A 26,965-nucleotide genomic window follows, 5' to 3' on the forward strand; every position below is an offset into this window, starting at 1 on the left:
TTGTCTATGACTATGTTGTAGTAATGGCAATGCAACTTCTGAATTTGTGGTGGCTGTTGTAAGATGCTGTCTTGTGTTGCGTGACGCTGCACTTCATTGCAAGATAGAGTAACATCTACTTTGTTAGGGTCCTTTTGGACTCGAATGCTATTTTCCAGTGTCTCTGCTAGCTGATTTCATCTTCAAGTGTAATAATTTTTCTTCACTGTTATATTATTTCAATTATTTGATGGAAATGCTGTCCTAAGACAAACTTTGTGTGTGAATAAGCATAGCAAAATCTGGCTTTAAGAATGAGGTTGCCTCTTCTGCTTATCTCTAGATTAATGTATTATTCCTGTTTAAAATTGTACAACTTGGTTACAAATGAATTATGGCCTTTGTTCTTTTTTATTTATTTATTTCCCTTTTCTTAGTATGCGGGTCAGTGCCCCCACTTGCATAGGAGTGCTTCCTAATGATTGCCAGGCAATTCACTTTCATCCCGTCAAAATGAAGACGTTACTTAAGAAGCTAGAAGTCCTTAAGTAAGACTTACAGAGCAGTTCATTATTGGTATTCCTGATGATGCCAAAAATATAGTGGGTTTAATGTACTTTTATTGACCACCCCCCCCACACACACACCAAAAGGTTCCTTTTTTTTTTTTTGATTGAATTATAAGACAAGAGATAAATGGGGGAAAAGCAGATGGTTTATGGTGGTCTCCTTGTATTCATTATTTTGCTCCATATTGAGGAGATCAAAGAGTCTTCCAAGACCCTTTGTTACATCCCTGCTTAGGTTTTGCCCCCTCTGGCCAGCCTTCTGTAGTATTTTGAAGGCTGTTTTCAAAGCACATAGCACCATTTGTGGGGGGTTTGGAATGGTGCTTTGTAAGGCTCATCTTCTGCTCCGCTTGCCAAGACTGACATTGAAACAAAGCTTATTAATATAAAGTAATTTACTGCCCGTCCGCCGTTCTCAATCTTTCCAGAATGCGTGCTCTGTCACTGTGCAATACCTTTTCTCTTGAAACGTGTCCACGAGATACTGACAAAGATTGCTGCCGTTACAAACCAGCTCCTCGCCTGCCGTAAATCATAGAAGTTAATAGAGCAATGCCAAATTCTCCGAGCTGCACAGAAATGATGAAAATACAATTTTCCAACAGAAACTGCTTATTCAACAAGATCAAAACATTCTCTTGAAACATTCAGGCTTCAATCAAACTCCATTTATAAAAGAAATCAAAATGAAGCAGTTTTACTTCATTAAAAGATAGCTTTTTTTTTTTGGTTTGAAATTTAGATGCTAAAATGCAAAGTGGTATTTTAAAAAATGTCCTATTATTTTAATTGATGAAATGAAATCTTCACAGAAATATGTATTTTAAGGGATATTTAGACTTTTGACAGCTCATTCTTATTCTGAAGTAAGTGCAGGCACTGTGCAAATTTGAGTTCCTGCACGGCTGAGGGTTTTTGTCCAGGCGCTCAGGTATCCAGAGTACAAAGCAGTTATCACTGATGAGTACTTGGTATTCTTCAAATATGTAATGAAGGAAAGAATAAGAATAGAGAAACAATTCATCCTTAAGATGGAAATGGTCCGTGCGAGGCAAGCGTAGGGAAGCCTGCACTGCACCTAGCACAGGGCGTACCTGCGTACCCACGCACAAATGGCTGTGCAGTTACATACGAAAATGACTCGAGTTTTTTCTACATTTATTTCTAGAAAACATAAACACACAATGTGATAATCATGTCTTTAAGTGTAGCTAATGAAACTTTACTAGCCCACGATAGCTATGTCAATAAAAATGCGAAGGCTGTGCAGCTGCTCTGTAACAAGGTTTGAATTGTGCGCGCCAATCCAGTTATTGGCATCTTTGCTGTACAGCAACATCCTCTAAAATCCGCAGAGCCTCAAGGAAACAAGTAGGAAGTAGCTCTAGCTACGCTGCTCTGCCGGGAACGTTAACGTGCTCTTTTGGAGCCTTTACTAACGCTCTTGGCTCTGGCTGACGGAGGTATGTTCTCAGTCCGCTTTGTGCCTGTAAGCATCTAACAGCCGGATAGGAAACGAGAGACTTGGTCTGTGAGATCCGGGGGCGACTGCCGTGGTGCTGAGCAGTGCTTGGGTGCAGCGTGCTGCAGATGATCCGGGCGTTACAAGCAACGAGTGATCACGTGTGCGGCGGGTTGTAAATCTCGCCTACAAGAGTACATGTGTAACCATTTAATACTATTTATAAATTTGGGTAGTGTTATCCACTTGTGGTTGAGGTCCACTTCAGTGTGGGAGCATGTTACCGCTCAGGTGCTCAGGTTGTATTTTCTAATGAAGTCCTGGGTTTGCGTTTGGCCAGGAGGGAGTGTGGAATGGGCCCTTGCAGGTGGCCCGATGCTCCTTTTCTCTCTGCCGCTTACGCTGCTCCGCCTGCTGCTGTTTACCCACGGCCTTCCTTGCTGCGGTTGGACGCGTTTTATTTCGCTTTTATAAATGTGGTCGAGTTGACGGAAGCCTAGGGATCCCACCCATACTGTAAGCAGCGCCATGCTGTGTTAGGCGGTGTGTTGAGTTTCTTCAGCTCTCCTCCGGATGAATTCCAGGTTTTGTAACGCGGAGTCACGCCCCGGCGCGAGCTGGGGAGGCTCAAGGCAAGCTGATGCCGCTTGTCTCAGTGCTGCGTTTCTACTAATCTCAGTGGAACCTGCAGGTTCTGCCCTTCTGCAGGTGGGAAGGGAATAAAACAGCACCGGAGCGTATTTGCACTTGTGTTTGTAGTTGTGTTTGTTTACCTCTATAGTTGTTGTGCAATTCCAGGTTCCCAGCACCAACCCCTGCCATTTGCCTGCTTGCAAACCCTAAAAATACTGGTAACGAAACAGATGACTCGGGGCCCTCTCTCCGTAGAGAGTTTCTCTTCCTGCAGTGAAAGAATCTGCTTTCTTTCCAAGTTCAAATTAAAGAACAGGGTCTCATTACTGTGAGCAGATGAAAAGATAGCTTTTTCTTTGCTGAGCTGTGATCAGGGTTTGGACTGTGGAGCTGAGGCGACATCGATTGTTTCAACGCAGCTCCTAGCCAGGGCAGATTTTCCACTGCGTTACAGCTTTTTCATGATGAGAGTAGTATCTGCAGTATGATTTATCTTTCTTTGATGTTTAGATACTAGAAAGATAAGTGACTTTCTAGAAACTCTGCTAGACTCAGTAAGTGGTTTACAAAAACAGCACCTCATCCTTCCAGTGTAGCCGGTTGTGGCCTCTGGATGCTATCTGCAGCTGTTGAGTGATTCTGAATGTTTTAGCATGTCTTTGCATTTCTTTTTCCTCCATTCAGGTTATAGTATTAATTTAAAAAACAGTTCACTAACTTGCTCCTCTCCATGCATTCTTTCAAAGTGGCAGCACTAGTATTAAAAGTTATCGGTTACTGTTTTCTTGCAAAGTATTTTGTTGTCTCAGCGTTGTACAAGCCAAGTGCTTTAATTGCAGCTCTTAATCTTTCAAAGTGCTTTGCAAAGATGAAATAATTAATCCTCATAACACCCTTGTTGAGCAGGTAGGGTTGTACTGGGCATGAGTTGCCAGGCTCACTGTGTTCATGCATGGGTGCGTGAGTCCTGCGTGTGTAACTTCTGGTCTGCTGCCCTTAGCACAAGGGGAAAAAAGCGTACCGCAGATAGGATGCAGGCAGTTCACAGATGATGACTTAGTCTCTGCCCCAGGGGCTTTTCAGTTTGGCATCCGATGCCAGCCCCGAGGCAATTTCCCCAGGAGCTGGCGTTGGAGCCATGTGGTCCCCGCTCCCTGCCATGCCAACCCGCATCTCTCAGCGCGTTTCGGAGGAGACTCGAGTTCTGGGCTGCGACCTCCACCAAGCCAACCGACTGGGGCCCCACGCTCCCGTCAGCGTTTCTGCCCAGTTACGGCAGAGGGATGGCTCCCACCTCTCGCGCGCTGTTCTTCTACGGCAATCGGGATATCTAATAGGCGCTTATCCCCTTACGGGGGGAGTACACAGGTGAGCCGTGCCCCAGAAGAGCGTGGTGATCTCAGTGTTAAAGCCCTTCAGCAGGTTTGGGGATCGAAGAGCCACCTTCTCCTGTGACACCAAATATCCTTAATTTAGTGGAAATCAGGCCCCTGGACGTCTCTTGTTCTGCACGGTGAAAGCAGATGCCTTGCAGTGAGCTCCCTGCCCAGGGGACAGGACTCCCTGCTTCTGCTCAGGCAGCCCCAGGGCCTGGGAGGTTCATCTAGGTACCCGAGTCAATCAAAATGCGGTCCCTTCCCTCTCGGCAGCAAGGCTTGCACCTGAAATCTGCTCTGAGGGCCTCCTGCGTGCAAGGCTTTCTCTGGTTGAAATGACTTATCTGCACATTGGGTGCAGTCGTGTGTCCTATAAATCTTTGACTAAAAAGATAGGTTGTCTATTTTGTCAAAGTTACACGGCAGAATAGCCCTAAGCAGGAGTCTCTAAAACCTTACTTCATATTCTACAGATGAGGGTAAATTATAAGCCTTCTTGCTATGTATTTCTGAAATATTACATACTACGCCAGTACACAGGCTGTAAAATGGAAATGAGATAGCCAGCACTCCAGTGTTTCTCTGATGTACGGAGGTGACCTTGGTGATAATGTCAAAAACCTCCAGCATTATTTTAAAAGATCTGCAATGTCAATTTGCGTAATTTGGAACATAATTTTTTCATTTTTTTTCTAAGGGCTGAAGAATGGCGAATAAAATGTAGCACTTTTCTCAGTGAGAATAATTAATCTAGCGTGCGAAAATGCAAGCGTTACCGGTCACGTAACTGTTCTCAGTCACGTCAGAACGGATGCGAAGATGGACACGACATTCAGAAACATGCCCAAATTAGTCTGGCTCTAAATATTGCACCTATAGTTAAGTTATGACCAGAAATGATGAAATTATCTCTTCTGTCGCATTGAGTAGACAGGGCAATTTTACGTGCTTGAACTTTGACGTTTTGCTAGATTGCGATCTATTAGTGGAGCCAGCATTTAACGGCATACGTGGCTCGGGCTACTGCTCTGGTGAAGGTTTTGTTTTGAACTACGTCTTCACGAGACAAAATCCTTTCAGCTTCGTAGCCCGTAAACACTGTGCTCGCTCATTCTTTCCAAAAGACCTATTTGGACAAAACATGCTATTTTTGAATACTGTGGAAACAATATTTCAGGAAAGATACTTTCTCCCTGTTTGAGGAAAGATTGGGTATTTGCAAAACGATAAAAAGTTTGAAAAGAATCAACACCAAGTCCAAACAGAACGTTTTCTTTCCCAAGCAGGTGGGAGACTATTTCTTTCACTTTGAATGAAAACGTAACTTCTTTTAAGTAGCTGATTGGGAGGGAAAAAAATAGTCATTTTGAAGTGAAAAGTCCACTGTTTCACTGTAAAGCAAGCCTTTCAGCTCTTGCTAGAATTTTGACCTAAATTCACACAGGTCAGCCCCATGTTTTAGTGTTAATACATTAGCTGTGAGAAAGCTCTAATCGGTCTCACAACCAGTTATCATCAGGTGGAACTCTTCTGCGCAGTATAGTTGCATTTGACCTATTTATGTGACATGCTGTCTAACCTGTACATATTTCTTCTGTCATCTACCTCCCCAGAAATATTTGTTCAGTGGGTTAAACTGATTAACTGATTTTTTTTCAGCTCTTGAAAGCTGATCGATTCCTCATGCCCGCAGTATATAAAATATTTCTCATACATCATTTTTTAATCTCACTGATCCCAATTTTAGAGCTTCCTTTTATTTGTATTTCATTTGGAGCTGTTTTGAAGTAGAACAGACCAATTTCATGTGGCTGTTTGTATTTAAAGCCTGCCTTTACTCAGGTGTTTTGTGAGAGTCTTTGTAGCTGCTGTCGCTACTGCTGCGCTACAGCGTAGACCTGTCCCAGGACGAGTACTCGGCTCAATTCTGCCCATGTGAGGCTGCAAAAAAGCATTTTCTACAGGAGTGGATGCATTCTCCTGTACAGTCACAGATTTGGAAACACTGCCAGTCCCGTTTTCATAGAGACCTGTCATTCATGGTAAATAAGACTATTGCTGCTTTCTTCTTTTCCCCAAAGATCTTTACTGTAAACCGAATCATGCCTGGGAAGATGTATCTTGGCTATCTCAAGAGCAGACTAACGTAGAGCATAATTCATTTCCCCTGCTAACTACTTTGGTAAAACTGTTTCTACTCTGTAATGAAAGATTTTAGTGACTTGATTTTTTTTTTATTTTGCCTAAGTTTCTTAACAGTTTCTTTTTTTCTTTTTCTTTCTTTCTTTTTTTTTCTTTTTTTTTTTTTTTGGCTAGCCTACGGCTGCTTCGAATGTTAAAATGTGAAGGATGTGCTCACATTTCATCCCAGATAAAAAGCGTACTGGGGTGGAATTCAAACAGTTAAAACTTATTTTCTTTCTGCTTCATCTTAAAGCCAGAGATTTGGCAAGTCTGTGCTGTAAGGCCCAAAACAGGACTGAACTGAGACTGAAGGATCTCATGGCATCAGCAAAATATCACCTGCATATTTAATGTTCCTCTGGTTCAGCTTTACTGCCATTTCAAACTGCTGTTTCAGGTAGCTTCTCCCAAAGGCTCAGTGCAGGCACGGATCGTAATGAGAGAGGAGGCTCTGCTGGCTTCTCTTCATCCCAGGATGAGGGGGTCAAGCACACATCAGCCATTTCTCAGAAGACAGGCTATTAGATTTTCATACATCTGCTGTTTCGTGGTTGGTCCCAAGCCAATCTTTTCAACTGTAAAAGAAGTGACACCCTCGTGTTATGTCTATAAATAGTGGATGTGCTCTGCGTGTGCCCTAGGGCCGTGGTCCCCGGGTGACCGGACCTGCCTGCGCTGCAGTTTGACGCTGCGCAGAGTCCCCAGGTCTCATCACTTCTGCTGACTGAAGCTGGCTGCATCCAGTGTCTTCTTGCATCTGCAGGTGTTCACTGCACAGCCCCTAGTTATTTCTTCTGCTCTGTATATAACCGCCTGTGCCTCAGCAGCGTTTGCTGCTTGCTTCTGACCTCAGGTGATGGATGAGGAAAACGTTTTCTCCTTCATCAAGATCTGTGGCTACAGTCTGGACCCTGCGACCCTGGTGGCAGCACTGCTGCTGCTGAAGGTGGGATGGGAGTTCATCCTAATGCTTTTATGGCATGAGTCTCGCAACCTCTGCCTTATAAAAATGCCCTTCTTGGCGCTAGCTGGCCACGCACGGAAAAGAGTTCCTAATGCAACTGGAGCACTGCAGTATTGCAGTGCAGGTGTTTAGTTTGGGGTGTTTTTTCTTCTGTTTTTTTAGTTTATTTTTATGTGGTTTTGGTGGTTTTCTTGGATGGGGTTTGGTGCAGGGCCTGAATAAGTGATTAAAGTAGAGTCTGTCGGTTTAGTGCATGCTGGAATGTAGGAATGAATTTCCACAACTCCATAATCCAGTAAACATGAAGAAGTGGGCATTGGAGGCAAGGGGAGTCAGCCACGTGGTGCATGTGGGCTGGTGTAGATGTGTCCTGATCAAGTGAATCTGGGCACAGGAGAAGAGGCCACAGAGACTGCCTTTTCCAGCTGAGCTCTATGCTCTGGAGTGCAAAGCTGCCTTGCCTCGCAGTGGGCTCTCTCCCATACTCAACCTAGCCAAACTGTTGCAGATAGGAGGGTGCCCCTGCACAAAGTGGGAAACTGGAGTGTTTCTATATCTGTTCTGCTTTGTTTCAGACCTGGAAATTCAGACCTCAAAGATTTCACTTAATTTTTTTTTTCTTAGTCTTCATGGTCCCCTGTGATCAAGACTTCTACTTTGTTATTGCAGAACGTATGGTATCTTCTCTTCAGTACTGTGGCATGGTATGTCATTGCATCTTGTGTTACTAGCGGATGAAAAGCAGAAATCAAATAAGATTAGGTGCGTAAAGTATCTTTCATGTGTTATTTTCTGGTCAAATACTCTACTTCCATGAACTACACCCACAAGTTCCAGTTGTCTTGACTCACAGATGAACTAGTCTCGGGGTGGTCAACTTCCCTAAACTTTTAAGCCATGCACCGATACCTTCCTGTGCCGCGACCCTTCTTGCTTATTTTCGGTGCGCAGCAGGGAAAGGGAGTTAGTGGATGGCACGAGCTTCCTGGAGGTTGTGCTGCCCTCCTGTGGACCTGTGCTGGCCCGATAGTGGGCCCGGGAGCAGTCTTGGATGCTGGCTTCACTGGCCTCTCCTGACTCAGGCCTTCACTTGGTAGCAGTTCCCCAAGAGCCACCGCAGCCCATGGCCATGTCAAGCTCTCAGGCTGAGCTAAACACAGACTCTGCTTGTACAGCGTTAGAAAGCGTAAGGCAGTTCGCAGATGCCAACAAGATAAGCAAAGATCTGTAAATATGAATTGAGGGCAAGTGGCATGGAGAGAAGTGAGGGGCTTGATCATCACCATTTTGGTGGTAAATAGCTGCTAAATGGCTATGTCTGTGCCATTGCAGAGTTAACCCGTGGATTGTTTCATAAGTTGTCTTGTAAGGAACTGTATCCTTTGGTTACAAATGCTCTTAGCAGCCTTCTGGAGTCGGTTGTTGTCTTCTAACTCAACTAAAATCACAGCATGCACTCAAGCAGGTCTCTTTTGGAGTTTCTGGCTGTTTTTTGAACACGATACCGGGAGTAGAAGCCATGCATGGAAACCCAGAGTGCTTAGAAAGCCTTACCAGAACCGCAACTCCCTGGAAGTCTGTAGGGTAAGAGATGAACACCTGAGCCGCACTTTACCCTCTAACTGCAGAGAGCAAATGCAAACGAAGAGAAGGACAGCCGGCAGATGTAACGCCGGGACCCGAGCACTTATGACTTGCTTTACCAGAGTTCAGAGGGGAGGGGGAACACAGGAAGTGGACCCTGGCAAATTGGAAAAGCCAAGGCACTAAAACGTGGCAAAACCTAGAGCTGGTGGGGTTGGGAAGGCACAACCCCCACGCAGACGTCCTTGCTCTGGGCGAGTTTGTGAGCCTCAGCGGAATGCGAAGCGCGCGGGAGAAGACGACAGCACTGCTCGCTCCGAGGGGTTATTCGGAGGATGGCATGTTGTGCCCGGGAGAAGACGAATGGGCTGGCAGCTTGAAAGTGAAAGGATGCTTATTAGCTTGACGTTGGACACAAGTTCATAAGGCAACGTGGAGCCAGAAACAGTCGTGTTAGCACTGCAAAAGAAACCATGGATGGTTGAGAAAAGTGGTTAAAATTCCAGGCTGACAGCTGGGATCTGGCCGCTGTTTTGGAAATACGTGAGCTAAATGTATAGCTGGCAAGGTGAACAGATACACTCTGTAATAGCACCTGGGAATGGATCATCCCTGGGTTAATAACAAATCAAGGCCTTGGTTGCATACAGAAAACACTGCTTTTAGCCGAGCGTATGTATATACACGTGTCCCCTTGAAGATGTGCTTGAACACTTCCTCAAGCGTCCGTACTCTGCCAGAGCTTGAGCGTATCTGCCTGGGGATCAGGGTGCTTTTGAGTTGTGAGCCTTTGGCTCAGAGGTTTACCGAATCCCTTGCCTCAACATGCAGAAGGTGAATCATTACTTTTGTCATTAATCAGTGCCACCACCATGCAGTATTTCCAGATCCTGCCTCAGAGGCAGCTAATTGCTTGTGCATGTACAGCTGAGTTTTTCACACTTCCCCATTTTACCATGGGAGTTCAAGGAGTAAAGCTGTGCAAAGATAGCAGAGTCGCTGTACGAAGTCCAGTCTATTCACCTAAGGTTTGTATGACTCAATCAGCACATAATTAACCTTGCCTTTTATTGGTGTGCTCTTTGGTTGTTTTAATTTTTCCAAGTAAATATATGGAGCGGTTAAGTAGCCACTAGGGGGGAGAGAGAAAAAATCGGAGTGGGCTGATGTAAAAATGAGTGGTTTTTCAGTTTATTAAGCTTTACTTTGGGTGCTGCAGTCACACTCTTGCAAAATCTACGGGGTTCAAACTGTTTCTTGGCATTTGGTGAAAACAGCATTTAATTGAAGACCCAACCAGTAGTTACAGGTGAATACTATTCCTCATTTTGCTTCTGGACACTTTAATCAAGATGCCTGCATGTTGGGATCAATCAGTTTCAGCAGTTGTGTTCATTCATCTTCGTCCTGCCATTCATCTCGTGGCAGCAAGGAGAACACTGTGTAATTGAATTTAGTTGAAATCTAATACAAGGACAAACCGTGACAAGCCAGCTGTAATCAGCTTGATTCTGAATTTTCGGCGCAAGTGTTAGCTTCGTATTTCCATGAGGAGGGAATCCAGGCTCCTGCATAGCTTCAGTGAGAAAGCTGGCAATGAACGTGCAGAACTGGTGCTGTGGAGGCTGTTTTTTTGCTGTTTGAGTCAGCTAAGAAAGAAATGATGGGATGTTGGTTGCTGTCGTTGAGCTTCTACTGTGTGTGCTTGATTTAGGGGGAAATCCACAGCATAGTTCCCTGTGTAAAATACATAATATAGCAAATAGTATGGTTTTTGTTTGTTCAAGTAATGCAACAGACTGTATAGACAGGATCTCAAAATATTTTCATTGACGTGGATGTAGGGCTAGATTTTAGGTTTTGAAAGCATTCAGCATGAGCCACGCTTCCGCAGGGGCTCCCCCGGAAAGGACTGCAGTAGTCTTGTGCTAATGGAGCTATTGCTTTTTTTTTTGAAAACAGGATATTAAGCCCTCAGGGGGAGGGAGGCCAAACATGCTGTAAGTTGTGTGTACTGTCTTCACAGCTTCAGCCAGTCTGGCTCGACTGAGTATTCCCATGGAGAGGTGGCTTTTGCAAGTCTTTAACTTTGCAGACCTTTCTGACAGCACCCGAGGACGTCGCTATAAACGCAGACTAGCTTGGGAGTCCTCCGAGGGTGTCCTGCTCTGCACTGAAAGAATTTACAGAAAATGTTAATTATGGATCATAAAATGTACTCATAATCTGAAAGGAGCTAAAATGTGAGGAGAGGTTTGTGTATATAGTGGAGAAACTGTGTAATAGTCCGTCACTTACCAGCGCTCAGAATGTTTTCCTCAAGGAAAATTTTTAATAAGATCTCTCCATCTTCCTTGTTCTGTTACTACACTACGTGGCCATGCCCTTAACAGCAGGCTGATACTCTTGAGAGTGCATGTGGGACCGTGTTTTCAAGCCAGAAGTGGTGAGAAGACTGCATCAGAAAGCAATTCTGCTTCTTCCAGCTGGGCCTTCCAACCCTCCCTCTCCTTTAAATGCACAGACACAGCGTAATGCTTCGGGCCGGCGTGGTTAATGTATCTGTCATGTTGCCTGCTTTTAAAGAAGCCTTCAAATGTATTGTTGGGGGGAGGGAAGTGAGCGTATTCTTGACATACTGTTGCAAGAAACCTAGGGACAGCTCTGCTTTTGCTGGGTTTGACTGCAGGAGCTGTGTCACTAAATAACAAATGCGCGTTTGCAGAACACGAGAATGATTCAGGTTTTTTGGTAGCGATATGACAGCAACAAGTGCTTTTCTCTAATGTTCTGCAATGAAGAAAAATGTCTGCATAACTCCCATTTTGTGTAGCATTTAACCCTGTAAATATGCGCAATTTTTCACGTGAAAGTTGTGTATTGCTGCATGTTGGACTGGCAAGAGGCTGTTCTCCAAATATTTCAGTGAGAATGAGCCTGGGAAAATGTCAGACAATCACGTCAAAATGTAAAACAGCAACAACAGTAACAAAAGGGGTATTTTAAGAGTCGATGCAGTGACCCGGCCTCTTGTGCCCGACCGCAGGGAAGAGGCGGAAGCTCTGTTTACAGCCATTTTTTGCGAGGAAACGAGGGAGGCACGTCGATGTGGACACGCGCCGGCAGACTGCCGGGCACGCTGCCCGTTTTCCAGATTGGCTGGACGCAAACCAGTTGTGAGCGGAGGCTGAGCTCAAGCTAATAAGCCTTGTTCAACCTCTCTCATTTAATTACCCGAATTTCCCAGGTCACCCGACCCCTGCAAGCCCTCGGTCTATGAGAAATCTTTCACGTTAGTCGCTGCGGGTAATGGCAAAGAGCACAGTAAGTTACAGGCAAATCTCTGTATCCTGGAATTAGATTCTCTTTGTTCTAAGTCATCGGTGTGTTTGGAAACAAATAAACAAAAAAACTCCCCTCCTAAGCCCCCAATACTCCAGGCAAGGTAATTGCATTATTTTTGTCATTATAACCCAAACTAAAATTAATCCCAGATGATTGGTAGTGTACTACTTATTTCTTTCATTTGGAGATAAGCTCTAGAGTAATTAGCACAGGCAAAAAGAGATCCCTGTCTCGAAGCGTGCAACTTTGGTGAAAGATGGGAGAGTAAAGCAGAGCAGGTGGTGGTCGAGTTACGGAGTGCTAATGGGATCAGTGTGGTTAGTGCAATAAACCCTGGCGAAATCATAGCAGTTGTTGCCAAGAAGTCTGATGCATTTTTTTTTCCTATCACGTGAAAAACTGTAGCAAGTTCCTAAGCAGAAAGATGACTTTCTTGTGATTTTTTTTTATCGGAAATTCCTTGCTCCTCCTCACCCTCTGTAAATTATCTTGCATTACAGTGCAGTTGCGTGTGCTTTGCTTGCCGCTTTCTATTAGTGCGCTTTTGAAATCAGTGGGATGCTAGGAAATAAATAGAGCAGACCACGCAAGATGTTCTCCTAGGCATAACTGATGCGAGGGGACGAGGCTGTTAAACCATCTTTACGCACAGAATTGGAAACGCGTGTAGGTTATACTGGGACGCAATGCCTCCCGTCACGTACCAAATGGCCAGGAGCGTAAAGCGCTTCCCGCCTGCGGAAGATCTCGCGGGAGCGGGCTCTGGCCCGCAGGAGATGCTGTTTGTGGTAGTGATTGCTTCCTCTGGTTCCTGAGAGATTCAGAAGAGGTCCCTGACCTGTGCTGTCTGCGGCGTTATAGCCCCCCCCCTTGCTTTCCTGATAACTCATTATGACAAATCTGAAATTTCTGTCTCTATTTGGGTGACGAAGCTTGTCTCCTGACAGCTACTGGTGTAACTGTTGCCTGCTGAGAGCGAACCAGTCCAAAACAGAGTGTTGTGATTAAAGCAGAAGGCTTTTCTTATGTGGTCAGGTTGAGCATGCTGAGAGAGAGAAGGGAGAAAGGAAAAAGGAGAAAGTGTATTAAAAAATTTTTTTTTTTAATTACCTGAGTTTATCAGCCTGCTTCTGCCAAGTCAAAAAGGATAACGTAAAAAAGGAAAAAAAAAAAAAAAAAAACTTCCCTTGCTGCAGGCTTTTCAGTCGTGTAAAATTCTCTATGGAAAGGTAGACTGGGGAAGCAGGCTGCTCTCCTTCCTCGAGCCCTCTGCCTTTTGAACCTGGTGCTCGTTTCAGCTGGATTTGACAGCGATGTGGAGGTATCAGAAGAGGTCAGAGTTTGAGAAGTGGATCTGAACCCCTCTTCCCCGCCTGAAGATGGGCCTTTAACCCCTGTTCTCCTGGCCTTGCCCCAGACGAGGCTCGCTTAAATCTGCGCGGCAGCAGGGACGAGAGCATGGGGTTTCTCCCCGTCTCAGAGGGTGTGTTTCATAGCGGCAGGCCTGCGTAGCTGCTCTTTGAGGAGGAAACCTGGGTGCAAAAACTTGGTGGGAGTTTTACTACCTGCCCCCAAATGGCCAAGGTGGCGTCTTGTCTCTTAGGGCTTAATTTACTGTGCAGAGCGAAAGCTTTCCTCCCTGTTTTTATGTAGAAAGGTCTCTATCATTATAAGTCAATGCAAACAGAGGAAAACTTTATATGCTGCCTGTCAACAGAGAATGTCAATGGAAGAGCATTAGTAATAAATGTCATGGTGTGCTCTAATTACCGCCTGCAGCTCTGCTCCTCCAGGCTGGATGTTCTATCCGTTGGGGTCCTGCTGCGGTACATATTAATTAAATCTCCTCAGCGTTATCTGCTCGCTCTGGAAGGCAGCAGACGTCATGTGCAAAGTGGTGGTTTATCTGTAAAGAAAAGAATACATCCCAGAGCAGGGAAATATCTTTATCTTTTGAAATAGGTATCATCTATTATTAAAGCAAAAAAAAAAGGGGGGGGGAAGTGTCTGTTGGATTTTCTACTCTTGTTAATAGCCTGTTTTAGAATGAAATAATGGCTAGAAAGGGAAGAGAAATAAACTCGGACAGGAAAGCACAAGTATTGTTTAGTAAATACGTGTTTCTGTTAAAATTATAGCTTCAACAAGCTGTGGTAGGAATTGCAGCTAAGAGCAGGTCTCTGCCCTTTGCAAGGAGAAATTGTATACTGTCTGATGGAGAAAGGCGAAGTTTCAGTTTAAGGCCCAGTAAATTTGGGGGAAACCACAAGATTTTCCCTTGATGTGTGTGTGTTTGACTCACGTTTCAAATGGCTTTTCTCATGTATACTAACACACAGTAATTTCTGACATAGGCATCTTTACTTTTACATTTTTATTTCAGCTGTGAAATATGTACCTGCACAGGCAAAAAACCCTATTTTCAGTCAGGAAATAAGATCAGTACTTGATGACACAATAGAAAGCAGAAATTTTTCCTCAAGTGCCTGAGAAAAATGAGAAAGCACTTGGTGTTTGAGGTCAACGGGACTTGTACTCTCATAGCTCTTGGACGCTACCAAAAATGCTTTATTAAGTTCCTGAGGACCTTAGGGGTCACTAAAGAGCAGCTTATTTCCAGGGGAGAAGAGTTGATTCCAAGGGGATGAGAAACGTGCTGCCCTTAATGAATTTGGTATATTCTAAGAAAAATAAGTCCGAAGCGCTGCAATCTCGTTTCTAAGCTGTTGTGCCTTGCTGAATTGGAATGAGTGTCTGTGGCAAGAAAAAATTGAAATTGTCATTACGGTTACTCAGTTATAATGCCAATACAAATCGTTAAACACAGAGGTATCTTTTACTAAAGTATTTTTGCTTGAGTTTTTTTGGTTGTGTTTGTAACACCACTACTGGCGGATGATATTTAGAAGAGCTCAATCTGTTTAAGAACACAACTCCCCGGAGAGGCCAGTAGCAAGCAGTTTGTGTTGTTCCTAGCTGTGCCGAGCTGTTTAGAAACCTGTCCGTAACTTTTTTCAGAGCGACTAATCATTTAATGTTTTAATTATCTGACCCACAGCAATATTTTGCAGGCTGCATCCAGTTAGTTTCAGGAGCCCATCTCTGATAGCCTTAATATAAGCTCAAGAGCCTGAGTCAAGCTTGCGCTCTGTTAAGCCCCCAAAATGCAACTCGACTATTTCTCCAAGTGTAGCTTGCCACTCCACAGTGACATGACATGCAGAGCAGCTGGCATGGTGATCACCTCCTTGTGCTTCGTGCCGTCCTTGCCGGGCACAGATCTTCCCCCAGACGGATGTGTCACGCGAGCACAAGCAGTGCAGGCGTACGTATACCCGACGTGACCCTGGCGAGCCCAGGGCTGGCTAGTGCACGCTTAAGCTGGAAGAGGAATGCTGAGACTGTTGCCCCTGCAGCTTGGCAAACCTAGATATCAGCACCTAGCGACTGCTCGAGGAGGAGAAAGCAATGCTTGAGGTGGTCTCTGCAGGGCTGCTGAGATGATGCTAAGCTGCTTGAACCATCTCACATACCTGGAGTGGGTTTACGTATTGAATGGCAAAAGCTAACGTATTAGCATAAATTCTGACTTTAATGGAGCTACTTTAGTCTACTGCCAAGCAATTACAATAAGTAGTATTTAACCAGGTGTTACATGAAGGAGTTTCTTCTCTATTGTGTAATTCAAGAGTTATCAGGTAAAGTTCAAAAGACGAAGTGGAGAAAGAACGCAGTGGAAATGGATCCCATTACTGCCTTGTCTTTCAGCACACTTCCTGTTCTGTTTTCAAAGCCCAAGGACATAATCCCTGGACTAATTCCTGATTTCCGATCCAGGTTTGTGCACTGACTGAACTTTTCTTTGCCTTAGGTCAAATCCAAAATTTTGAATTTTGGAGAAGTGTGAACCTGGATCTATGGATTAATTTCTGACTGCTGTTGAACTGTGAGTTTAGTCCAGGTGTGGTATTCTGATGCAAAGTTTTAATTCAGGCCTGTTTCTAACTTGAAATGTTTTCCAGTTTGACTTTTTCTTTCTAAGACGAGCAGCAGGAGAGCCCTGGAGAAGGAGGGTGTTTTTACCATTTTTGGTTTCTTTACATTCTTTGTCTTCTTGACTTGTGAATATTTAGTTTTGAATATGCTTGATGGCTTGTCTTCATCCTGCACTTTGACAGAAGGCTCCTGCAGATAAACACAACCATTTGTATGGCTGAGCCTGTCTACCCTGGATGTCCCTTGGTGCAGAAATGTTCTCTCAAGGGCCTGAGAGTGCTATGTGTGGGCTCTCTCTGCCCACGTCCCAGGCTCCCAAGCCTTGGGTCACCAGCAGGTGGTCAGAAGTCATGGGCACCTTCGCTTCCCATAACTAGTTGCCCAGACGGATTAGAGAGTAAGCTATTCTCGTAGTATTAACAGTGAAGACATGGAGATCTTGTTATGGGAAGAGCAGGGATCTACTGGATGTTTCCACTAGCTCTCAACTGTAGCTTATCACTCATCTCTTTTAACCAGGGGCTGGAGACTGGCATTGCCCTTTTACAGCAAAAAATGAGGTGAAATATTCAGATCTGAGGAGCTGAACAAAAAAGTTAGTATGTTTTTCAAGTATGAATACACAAATTCTCTCTCCTTGGCGTAGATATGTAGCAAAGCATTGGAGCTGTGCATCTGTTACTTGATGTACGATCTCCTCAAATTGTGGGGTGTTTTTTTTCCCGATTTCATGTGCTCCTAAACAAATTCTTTTAATTACCTGAAACAAATAGATCTTTTATATCTGCACTCAAATATAGCTGTAGCGTTAGATCCCTTGTCTGTTATTCTGAGCTAGGAGCAATATGCAAGAGCATCCCACAGAAGAAATTTGTCACTAATGATGTTGCAGCTGTCCAAAGACATCTGTTCTTTTTATTACTGTACATCTTTTAGTGATGTGACAAATGATACATTGAAGATCATGGCACAGGAAGAAAACGTGCATTTCATCTTCCAGAAAGTTGAGAGTTGCTTTCTGCTGACAGTTGGTCAGAAGGTCAGTGAGCTTAAGCACTTGAGCGCAAATTTTCAAATGATGCTATTTGACATCAAGCCGTGTCTTTGACATCACGAAAGCCACTGCAAAATTGGAGGGTGGTATCTTGACCTTTCGTGATTATTTTTACTATGACATGACATCATTTCGAGTGAGCAGCATCAAACTTCACAGGAACTTTATGGTTGTACCGCTAGGCTGTTTATTCTCCTCTCTTCCCTCCTTTCTCCCTGCACTTTAATCATCCATTTAACAGGAGATCTTACAACTTGCACAGCTACAGACACTTCTTGTGAGCTCTGTCATGTTTTCCCTGCCTCTTCTCATCATTCATTAAATAACATGCTCCTGCTCTGTGTTTCTGTGCTTTCTTACGCTGCTCCTCCCTTACTCTGTTGACCGGTTTCCACATCTGTCATTCCTTTCTCAGAAACACAACTGCAATGGCTTGCAGTCCCACTTGTTGCTTGGGGTTTCCTGTTGTGGAAGTACGTAGGACTTCCACATAGTCTCGTTGTGGAGCATACATAGTCCATGGTCCTGTTGTGGAAGTACTGGGAAGTACATAGAGCAAAGCGCTGCCAAAGTGAACTGAGGTTTTAACTCCAACATTGATCTGACCTTGGAGAGGATCTCGGGGAAGTCATTCTGCCTCTTTGTTGTATGTTGGTCTGGAGCTACACTTTACTTACCAGGACTCAAGGTGACTTTAGTCTTGGGAAGTTCTTTTCAGTCTAGCAAGCACAGAAGTATTTAAGTGATTTCAATCACTTTCAAAAGTGGACAGAAATACAATGTTGATGTGAAATAAAAGTAAGTCGAGGCATGGCAAGTGCCTAGGAGATGGCTTGGCCATGAGGCAGGGGCTCTGATTGCTGTGGTTCTCTTCCTGGGTGTCGTATGACTTCAGCACTCACCTGCCAGGCAACCAAAACGCTGGCAGCCCTCACCGTGGGACGGATAGCGTTTAGCAACATGACAGCGAGGGGCTGGACCCTCAGTGAAGAAAGGCTGCAATGGGTTTGCTGTTACCAGCACAGCGCTCTGCTCGGTCCCTGTTGCCTTACACCAGTTACCCCGTGTCGTTTGGGCTTGGTTCTTTTTTTACACCCTGTGTTTTTCCCCATGCAGAGGTTACCTCTTGCTACGCATTTGTAGGCTGTCCAAGAGCAGTGGGAGATGCCATGCCTCTGGTGCTGGAGTAATACTCATCGCTTAACAGACAAAGATCAAACAAGTTCATGCTTGCAAGGCTTTATCTAGGGTTTTTCAGGTATATGCACTTTTGAATGCTGGTTAGAGATTACCATCGAAAGGGCAATGTTTATAATAAATAACTACTACATCATATTACTTGAGATAACACAGCTATTCTGCATTTGTACAACTTAACTCAGTGTGCGTAGGAAATTATATTTTTCTAGGGTCAACTGCTGTAGATAAGGTAGGGCTTGAGCTTTTCACATTTGCAGCACTGAATCAATCTTTCAGAATGAGTCTCCACACTTAAGTTACTAAATTAATCTCTAGGCAACTAACTGGCCTGAATTTTCAAAAATCCTGAGTTCCCCAAAGCTCCTGCTAATGTCAAGAGTGTGACTTCGGGAGGCATCGTAGGAAATGGAAAGCAAAAGTTCCTTTGAAAATCAGGCTGATGTTAGGTATTATATTTTGAAAACATTTGCCAAAACTTTCCTCTACCAAAACATTCTTTGAGTTTATCAGTTTTATTACAGCCATTGTGTTCGTACCGGGAAACCCTGGACAGTCTGCCTGCCTTTCCATTTTACAAAGTATTGATGATTGATTTGTTTAGGTGGGGGAAGCGAAGAAGGAGGAAGAGTAGCATTTGAAAAAAAATGGAGCTATATTCAGCACTATTTTTTAAAAAAATCTCATTTGCAAAAATTGCAACCGGTGATGGTGTTTGTGTTTCCTATCATGATTTAGCAGAGCGCTAACAATGGTGTAAGAGAAAGAAAAGAGATTCTTCAAAGACTTTATTTTCCTTCTTAGGCAGAGAGCAAACTAGCTCGTATAAAAAGGGAGATTGTTTGTATTCGGTGCTGTGGTTCTGACAGATTATTAATAAAACTGCAGAATTTTTGCTTTGAAATCCTGCGGTTCCAAAAGATTGATGGCAGGACAGAGAACTCCATCGGCTTCTGCTCAGACGTTTGGGCTGGAAGAGTTTAAGATAAAGTACAAAGTTATTTTGAAGAGAGAGCACAAAGTAGTCGAGAGGATAATTTTCAGGGGGCTATGGCTTAAATAAGTATTCTTTGGAGAGCCAGAAGTTCTGCAACGAACGTTGGGCTTTTCACAGGTGCTGTAACGCAGTTCTCCTCGGATGGCTTAAAGCCAAATACTCGCCACTGCTTTCACGTAAATGATTTACAGTATGGTTGTGCCTTTCAATAAGGCTGCTCAGCTTCTCTCTGGGATGTCTCCCGTCAAAACCAGGCATTGCAAGTCTTAAAAGAACCCACAGGTGTATTTCTTCAAACAGCTACCTTTTGGATTAGACTCTAGCTTTTGTTATCTCCCTGTCAACCCTTGTAGTACACTGTTGCTTAAAATAATAATAATAATAAAAAAGAACAAAAAGAGAGACCTTTAAATATGGTCTCTTGAGGAACAATGGTACAGATAAACATATATTTAAATCATCCTTTAAAGTCAGCATCTCCTCCCAAACCATTTTCTTTAATGCCATTTATTGAAAATACCTGAGAATACCATTTACATATGCATATTTGGAAATGTTGCAGCATATTCAGAAGATGACAAAATTCAGTTTGCCACCATGGAAGAACCACTGTAGCAAGGATGAAGGAGCAAGAGCAGTCACGTAGTTGTGGAGCTGGTGTCCTTGGGACAGGAAGCATCGCGGTCAGGTCACTTGGCCTCATGCTCTTTAGGAGTGCTGCTCAGGTTGGGTGAATTCAACTCCCCTCTCAGTTTTGGTAGCCTAAATATTTTTGTACCAGTGGAACCATGTTTTAGAAGCATTCTTCTGCCCAAATTGAGTGCTGACAAGTCTTTATACTCTAGGTTTTCCTCCTCTTTAAGCACTTCTGTCCGAGTTTGTTCAGTCTGCCTACTTTACATCTGTTTCTACAGGAGCTAATTTGTGTGTCCTCCAGGGCTTTGTTCTTGGAGCCAGTTTTACTTTATTTGTCTCTCTTTCCCTTTAGTGCTCTAATTTGGCATCACAGAGTGATTTTCCACTTGTGTCCTGACATTATGCAAATTTATTTTCAGGTGAATGCCAGGAAACCATATGATTTATCTTCCTTGTTATGCTTGTGGTGGATGTCAACTTCTAGATGTCATGCAGTAGGTTACCTCATCTTTTGAGATGACTAAATTGCTTTCGAAACTGTTTTGGCATCACCTTCCTTTCCCCTCCACCCCCCCCCATGCACTTCTTTTTCCCTGCCTTGGGCTGTAACATTTAGGCACTCTGCTGCATGAAGTCACTTGGTGCTGTAAACGTCTTAGTCGTGCAGTAGTGTTTCTAAGAATGGTTTATTATCATCTCGGTGGTGAGTCTCCGGATGCACAGAGAAAGGACTTGTCTATAGGTGGGAACCTCCACATACTCACACAATCCCAATTCCTCTTCACTTCTCCAGAGGTACCACCTCAATCAACCATAAAATTTGAAAACTAAATATTTCCAGGTCAAGGCAGATGTGTCTGCGGTTCCAGAATCTGTCCTCGAGTACGTATGTGCTGCCACTGGAGTGCAGGGCCTTCCTGCCCAGGAATGCAGAGAAGGCTTTGGCATGACACGGTGGCTTGAGAATGACGAGTTGGATTTGGTACTTCTATACCTATGAGAAATAGGTGTGGAAAAGTAAGTGCTGTGAGGCTGAACTGTGACCTCGCTTTTCCTAGGACTGAGTTGTTTTTTTTTTATTTATTTTTATTTTTAATGCCTATACTTAGGTTTTGAAATAAGTGGCCTGAACTCTAAAAGTGCAGTTCTTCTTGTATTTGGTTGTTTTGCAAACTGCAAATTTTTAAACTGAAAGAATGGATAGGAGACGAATTTTGACAGTTGCAATCCAAGATTTAAATAAATAAATGTTCAGTGTGAAGACTGGAAGTCCTCGCTGCTGATCTAATGTGACCCCGCATGAAGGCAGACTGCTTTGGAAAGTCTTGCCCTTCTCCTCGTTCCTGCTGCAACCATCGCTGAATGGGCCCAGGTTAAATTAAAACAGAGCAGCTTCCTGATGGAGATGCACCTCTTGCTTCCTCTTTAAAGTATTAAGTGGTGTTGGTATGGGCAGCATTTCTCCAGAGCGAGAGTGCTGCTAGCTGAGTGTTACGACTGTTTGAACAGCACGTTCCTATAATGGCAGGCTTTTAAAATAGTTTATAGGGTGTTTGTATGGGATGGAGTAAGACTAAATGGAATTGCATAGCGCATTTTCCAGAAAATTTGCTATAAACCTCTAACAGGGCAAAGCTTGTTGCAGGCTAATTAAAGTGATCCTGCTGAAATGAAGTTTGTCTTTATTGCTCTCGCCTTAATAGTTAGTAATATAGCGGTATAAGCAGACTATAAGATTTTTATTCTTAAAATATAGTACAAGCACTTCATAATATTTTTCGTTAACTAAAAAGATGGCAGGTACGAGTGTAATTCATTAGCAGTCAGTTTTTCAAGCAGCCTGATGCACTTCCAGGGCCCTCCATTCCCTTTACATCAGGTCGGTGCAGCGGGCACGTTCTCCGCGGGGGCCAGCACCGGGCAGCTCTGCCGAGCGCCCAGCGGCTCCCCGGCAGCTGGGCGCCCCTTGCCTGGTGCTCCTCAGCGGGAGCCTGCGTGTGTGCGATGGGCCTTGCTCCGTCAGGCCAGCGGGTGCTGCCCTTCGGCTCTAAGAGGTAAGCGATGGTGCTTGGCCCTCGATCGATAGGCCAGGCGCAGAGAGACAAGTGCCCTCTTGCCCTGACTAAGTGGGAAACGAGGCCAAGAAGGAGCCGCCGACTTTCCCACCGGTAACATCAGGAGGTTTTGGAGGAAGCAAGATGGGCCGAGCTCGAAGGTTACGTTCTGCAGGGCACCACGTGCTGAGCAGCAGCAACCTGGATCACCGACTGCCATTGCTGAGCATCGCCCTGGCGTGCCGGGCTCTGCGCAGGCTTAACGCCACGGCCGTGGGCTCGCGTGCAGTGAGTCAGCCCCTGGACTTGGGCGAAGGAGACCGGCAGCCTCGTTCCAGGAGCCTGAGGGTTTGGAGGGGATGCTGTTTCCTCCTGCGTTTTAGGAGTGGGATGCGATGCACAGCTTTTCCTCTCTCTCTCCCTCTTTGCCCAGTGCCCATGCTCTGTCAAGAGAAAAGATGACAGATGCCATAACCTTCACCTGTAGGCTAGAGAACATCATCTTTTGTAATTATTATTTCAGCTTGCCTCCCTAAATTTGGAAGACCCAAATGATCGATTTGTTAGAACAGAAGCAGATCTTTTTTTTTAACGGGTGGCAATTGCAGCATCTGCTTTGGTGCATGTATTTTATTATAGGCTGATGGTTGGTTTAGTCATTAAGAACTTCACTGAGAGTGCAGACTGTAGCTGAAAGAAACGGAAAAGTCTGAAAACTGTTTTTATGCTCAATTCTGATGTAAAAAAAATTACAAACAATTCCTTATCCTTGATATATAATGTTTTCATGCTGAAGTGCTCTATCTGTGAAATTTCATCCGAGAGTGCATTTTAATAGCTGAGTTCTTAACCTTTCCAAATAAAAGCATATAATGGAAATAATGATAGAGTGAAATTCCACCCTTAATTTGAGCTGTGTTGGAAAGGCTGGGTATAACATTATTCTATTACTTTTTCCTTTTTCGAAAATGGGTTTGTACTGCTGTCACTTGGCTTTACACATATTCATACACCGTTTAGCACCCTTTACTCAGACTGATGAGCTATTACCTAGGCAATCTAGCTCATTTGTCTTCTGCAGTGCAACCTGTGCATGGGGTTATTCACCAGCAGGACCTGTAAGACTGGAGAGATGGTTTTCAGCAGTAATACGTATGGGCTTTTTTCCAGTTGTGCTGAATGCTGAAAGCTATATACTTGGATGCAAGCGTATTTTCAGATGCAAAGCAGAGCTCGGTTCAGTGCTATCTGGAGAACTGTAACGTTCTGTCTTTGTGCAGTGCTTTACAGACTGAATTGCCTCGCTTTTATGCTAGTGTGGCCGATGTCGGCCACCGATACGCGCGGTTCCTCCAAAACTCTTCAGCGCTACGTTTGTGCGGGCAACCTAAGCTTCCGTGACAAAGCCAGCGTGTTACAAGGTCTGTTAATGTTGTTCCAGCTAAGCTGATGCGAAGTCCCGCTGGGCCTTCTCGGGCTCGTGGGCTTTCTCAATGACAGCCATCTGTCCTCAAATGTGCCGGGCCAGAGCGGGTGACAGACAGCTGTGATGGGACAGCTCTGAGGCATTGAAGAGTCCCTAAACAGTGTGTGCTTTGCAGTGAAAAATGTGCAGTCTTGTCAGTAGGTCAAGTGGTAGATGGGGGAAAAAACAAGCGAAAGCAGTGCAAACACTGGGGACTTGTTCAGCTCACCGGGGACCAATGTAAAAGCATGAAAAGATGGTTTAAATCTAGCTACTCTGAGCTTCTTTTGCAGGTTCTTGCTTTGAACCACCCAACAATATATGGCAATGGGAGGGGGAAGCAGGCTTCAAATCCTCCTCCTCCGTAAATACGTCAAAGTTAGACAAGAAATTCCCACTTCTGTTTCTGTGATGGTTCCCCAAAGTTTTATATCAAAAGACCACTGCAGTCTTTCAGACTACCAAGAAATGGTGTTACTCTCTAGGATAAAGTTAAGACTTTCTAAAATGGTTTAGACCTTGCAATTTGGGAGTGCTCGATCTAGATAGGATATCCCCTGCCTCTCCCTTACAGAAAGAGGATGTTAGAAACAAGCTGCGTCCCTGCATAAGGAAAATATCCTTTTGATGTAAATGTCCCATCACCATTAGGTGTGTCACCCATGTTTAATTAAAAATGGATGCTTTCCTCTCTCGGCCGCCAGGCTGCGGTGAATCATCGCAAGAGCCTTGTGTGTGTTTGTTGCGAGGCTGACCCCGCGGGAGCCCAGCTGCCACACGCGGTGGCTTCGTTGGCAGATAATGCTTTGTTTGGGGCTCTACCATGAAAAATGGTTTCATTCCATAAGTATCACTTTCAGAAATAATTTAGTGCCTTTTCTCTTTAAATTGGGAATCTTCTGCAGCAGGGAGAATGCTTGATAGATGCTGTGTGTAGGAACAGGAAACCTTCTCATGTATCAGTAGCGTTAACTTGGCAAGTGACCTCCGCTGGGGTCTGCGTGCACGGCCCAGTGCTGCAGAGTACCCACGCTGGCACAGAAAGAGCTGCAGTAGTGCAAGAGCGGGCCTCGCTTCCCCTCCTCTTCCGAACGCATACGTGCCCTACCATACGTACCCAGGGAGATAAAGCACAGAACTGGTGCAAGAAGCCGGGCGATGCTTCTGGGGCTGGGCTGCGGGGTCACATCTGGTTTGGGTCACAGCTTAGCACTGAGTTGAATCACTTGGTAGTGGTGGTGGAGAAAGAAAAAATAAAACCCTCAAACTAATTTTCTAGGAGTCTTGGAAAATGTTAGCTTAAGAAAAGCAGGAGGAATATAAAGCGAAGGGGGGAGAACTGGTCCTGTTGATCTGTTATGGTCCCTGTATAGGTTGTAGTACGTGTGTGATTCAGGCCAGCAGCTTTGCAGCCGTGTTTCCTGAGTCACCCAAAGCCTCCGCTGGTGGCCTCGGCCTGTGGGGCTCACTGGGAGCTGAACACGAAGATCCCACAGGCGTTTTAACCTGGGGTCACAGAGCAGCCCTGCGAGGCTCCCAGTTGCGAGCTGGGAGGCGGCGACCGCGTGGGTGCTGCAGCTCCCGAGGCCCCGGTGCCCAGATGTCCTCCTCGCCGAGAGCCCATGCTCTCGCAGCTAGGGAAGCTAGGGATCTTCTATTTATTTATTTTAAGCAGCACATGTTTAACCTGCACTTCACAGCACATCTAGTTCCTACAAACTCTATATGGATACTGGATATATGCTAATGATAACAGTGACAAATAGAGGTAAGCCTCGAATACTTTCAGGTAGTTATTGCAATATTCCCTGCAGTGTGGCAGCTCAATGCATTTCTATCAGAGAGTGTTTTCTGTATCTGTCAAGCATGAATTTTCCTTAGAAGAGAAAGAAGCAAGTTTGTTTGCTAGAATTAAGAAGTTAGGTAATACTAATTACAGTAAAACTTGGTATTTAACTTCTCCCTTTTCTTTCTTACAGTACAGAGCGCTCTTGTGTCCAAATGATTGTAGCTTGATTCTGTTGGGTGTGAATAGTGCTAAGTACTGTTAAAATAAAACCATGTTATTTGGCAGTTACATACAGCTATGCATATTCGAAGCATTTAAAGATGGAAAAGGTGGGATTTCAGCCCTGCATCAGCCACAAGTCGCTGGTCAGCAAAGAAACACAACCAGCACCCTCCCCGCGTGGGAAAAGTATCATCAAGGGGGGAAATTATCACCAAATGGCTTTTATTGAGCTCTTGAGCTGTGCACCCTTGGAATATCGCAGGGCTGACTCTTACAACGTGGATTGAGCCTGTTCACACTGAAGTGTGAAGTGCAGTTCTTATTTTAGATAAATTTAAAGTAAAATTGAAGCAGAAATTGCTCAAACTCTTCCCGTTGAAAGTTGATTGGAATATGTTTGCCTGACTGTAAGCTCTGAACTCCGTGCAGAGTTTCTGGCTAACTTTGCATCTGCTAAGGTTGGGTGACTTCCCATCACAAAAACACCTCTGTCCCAAGCAGCTGCTCTGTGCTGACATATTTAAAGCAGTAGTCTTAAAAAAAAAAAAAAAAAAAAAAAAAAAAAAAAAAGCGGATGAGCTCCTAATAGTGGCATATATGCAGAGAAAACAGTGAAGACTGCTAATGCCAAATTCATGAATTACATGATCAGTGCCTTCTGTGTGGAGAGAGCCCGGGATCACCACACGAGGTAAAGAATGAATTCTCCTCTGGTGCTGAAAAAAGTAATATAATGGTCTGAACTCTAGCTCTGATATTGAACGTTTCTCTCTACTGTTTTCCTTTTCAAAGCTTTCCTATAAGCAATAAAACGCATAGGTTTGCTGTATCTTATTCAGTGAGAAAGCAACTTAAAAACTAATATGCTGCACTGGCACCAGGTGAAGGGAATTGATTTAACAGGTGACAGCGGAGGGGCTGTGCTGAAATGTGGATGGCCAGGCAGCACCCCGCTCCCTTGAAAGCACGTCCCTGGATTCCCAGGGGAAGGTGCTGCGGAGGCGCCCTGCCGGGCAGGAAGGGCTCCCCGAGGAAGCGCTGTCGGGTTAAAGAGCGCCGTTGCGGTTTCAGGCAGGTAGGCGCTACCGAGAGAAATGGGGATTACGTCCATACAGAAGGGCCGTGAGATTAGGCTCTCTGGGGTTTTTTTTGAAATGTGCCTGTAGAGAAATATGTCTTCCTCTTCCCAGGGAATGAGACTGCACACACACACTAATACAAAGAAGGAATAATAATGGAAAATGGAAATAGAGCAGATCGGCATGAAGGAAGGTTGCCATTCTTCTCTCTTCCTCCTCCAAATCACAGAGCCTGAATACGGAGGAAAACACGAGAAGTGGTTGCTGTTGTTTTTCGCTGGCAGCCGGAGTTTAGTGAGTTGCTGACGTGCCACTTGCATGTCTTTCGCTGTTGCTTAGGGAAGATGATGATCATTCTTCACATGGAGGAAATTCTGCAT

The sequence above is a fragment of the Rhea pennata genome, chromosome 4, assembly GCF_028389875.1.
Source record: "Rhea pennata isolate bPtePen1 chromosome 4, bPtePen1.pri, whole genome shotgun sequence".
Lineage (NCBI taxonomy): Eukaryota > Metazoa > Chordata > Aves > Rheiformes > Rheidae > Rhea > Rhea pennata.